The 2,500-nt window shown below is 55.2% G+C and overlaps 1 non-coding gene across 1 annotated transcript in view; it reads left to right on the top strand.

The window, feature by feature from the left end:
• The first annotated feature begins 2,355 nt into the window (after positions 1-2,355).
• The window catches only part of LOC126327829 (small subunit ribosomal RNA), a 1,893-nt gene continuing 1,748 nt past the window's right edge, over positions 2,356-2,500 (top strand). The window contains exon 1 of the ribosomal RNA XR_007561509.1: positions 2,356-2,500. This exon is cut by the window's right edge and continues 1,748 nt beyond it. This is a non-coding gene — a ribosomal RNA (small subunit ribosomal RNA).

Below are 2,500 nucleotides of genomic sequence, written 5' to 3'. Positions count from 1 at the left end.
TGCACCTTAACCTAAGTTACACTGCACCTTAACCTAAGTTACACTGCACCTTAACCTAAGTTACACTGCACCTTAACCTAAGTTACACTGCACCTTAACCTAAGTTACACTGCACCTTAACCTAAGTTACACTGCACCTTAACCTAAGTTACACTGCACCTTAACCTAAGTTACACTGCACCTTAACCTAAGTTACACTGCACCTTAACCTAAGTTACACTGCACCTTAACCTAAGTTACACTGCACCTTAACCTAACTTACACTGCACCTTAACCTAACTTACACTGCACCTTAACCTAACTTACACTGCACCTTAACCTAACTTACACTGCACCTTAACCTAACTTACACTGCACCTTAACCTAACTTACACTGCACCTTAACCTAACTTACACTGCACCTTAACCTAACTTACACTGCACCTTAACCTAACTTACACTGCACCTTAACCTAACTTACACTGCACCTTAACCTAACTTACACTGCACCTTAACCTAACTTACACTGCACCTTAACTGTCACATGTAACGTCACAGGAATGTAGCTTTGCCTAACAGCAACCCTCTGAACATAGTTCACTGCTTGGATCCTCTGGTGTCATGTGTATTTCTTGATGCCATGGTGCGTACCCTCACATAAAGGTCTTTCGAGTGTTGCGTACTTTCTACACAGTCCCGCTAACCACTGGAAGGGTGTACCGCTACAGAACGAATATCGCCCTCCCCTCCTGCCCTTCCAAGCTGGTCGGTCAGGCGTTTGTTTGTGAAATGAGCCTTGCAGCTGTTCAGTTGCATTCGGTTGTCGATGCAGTCAGTGTACGTTGTGGTACGGCCTGTGTGGACTGTCCGCTGATGTACGCGTAACCCACACTGATCATCCGTCGTTACGTACTGAGTGACATAATGTGGCACATGCTTGACCGTACACCGGCTGCGCCCTACAATGGCGAATCATAAGGGCCATATGTTGTGCACGATGCTACTTGTCTCGTCTCCCCATTACAGCGAGATTGCACTGTTGTACGCCGTACAGACATGTGGTAAGTAGGTACGGACGAAAGTATTGCATGTTGGCCCCCCCCCCCCCCTCCTCCCTCTGCCGGGAATCAGCGTGAGCCGTCTGTTGATGTAGCGACGAGGGTTTTCCTATTTAATCGTATTGCCCCACACAACATGATAGCACGGTGGACCGCGTTCCACATCTGCGACATGCTACAGAGGCCGGTTGACAGTCGACCGCGCAAGGGACATTGCACACGTGCGCGGACCATCTTCCACGTGTTCTCTCGTGTACATGCCGCAGTGTGTATGTGGGCTGATGTAGCGTGTCGTGACACATAACATGCAGGCATGCCAGAATCGTAGATTTCGCAAATGTAGATTGACGTATACGTTTGCTGCCAAACATCCGCAAATGAACTGGAAATCAGTTGTTGAGCGGTTGTTCGCGCTGCAGGTGCATCGGTGATAGCGACGATCGGTACATCTGTGAACCGGTTGTTTCGGCGGTACCCGCCATGCCCCCGAACCTGAGTTGGCCATGTGGGTATGAAGCGATACGAGGCTGTGGCTTGGCGGGACAGTCCCCGGCCGGTGAGGGGGGGCCGCCCGGCGTGCTGGCCGCGCGCTGCGTGAGCGCACGCACTACAGCCGGCTGGTGGGGGGCGCCCAGTGGCAGGAGCGCCGGCCGACGGGCCCGGCTGGCGTCCCAGCTATGCGCCGGCGCACCCTGCGCGCGGCGCCAGGCGGCCAAAGTGGGTTCTGCCGAGCCCGGTGCGAAGCGCGGTGGACATCTGCAGTGTGCTGGTCCGATTGCGGACTGTGTGCGTTGAGGATGCGCCGCCGCCCGGCACTCGGCGTCGCGACGCCGTCTGCTGCTCGGTCGCCCCCAGCGGTTCTCGCAGGTGGTTTGTATCGCAGCTCTGCGGACGTGTTGGCGCGTGCGCTGTGCTGGGAGAGTTCGCTTCTGCACCCAAGTGGGGCTTTGCCCTTCTGTGGCGCTGGCGTTGGAGCTGCCGGTCACCGTAGGTGGCGCGTGTTGTTTCCCGCCGGCAATGCCACGACAGCACGCTCCCGGGCCTCTGTCGGCAGCGGCAAGCTCAGTTGGGAGCACGGGTGTTCGCACTGAAAGCGTCTACTCGCCTATCTCCGGGCGATTGCGCCTCTCTCGAACCCGACCAAGTACTTAGGACGGCGCTGCGCGCCGCCGGGACCTGAGAGGGTTTCGAGGTGTATCGTGCAGGGGAGCTCAGCCTCCTCCTGTTTGCAGAATAATTGAGCGGACGCTTGCGTGTTCGCGCGGGCCCTCGGGACACACTCCCGGGCGGCCGGCTGCTCAGCTCTCGTTGACGCAGCTCCCTGGTTGATCCTGCCAGTAGTCATATGCTTGTCTCAAAGATTAAGCCATGCATGTCTCAGTACAAGCCGCATTAAGGTGAAACCGCGAATGGCTCATTAAATCAGTTATGGTTCCTTAGATCGTACCCACGTTACTTGGATA

Source organism: Schistocerca gregaria, unplaced genomic scaffold (assembly GCF_023897955.1).
Source record: "Schistocerca gregaria isolate iqSchGreg1 unplaced genomic scaffold, iqSchGreg1.2 ptg001061l, whole genome shotgun sequence".
Classification (NCBI taxonomy): domain Eukaryota; kingdom Metazoa; phylum Arthropoda; class Insecta; order Orthoptera; family Acrididae; genus Schistocerca; species Schistocerca gregaria.
The sequence above is the reverse complement of the archived record's forward strand: the minus strand, read 5'-3'. Positions and strand labels throughout refer to the sequence as shown.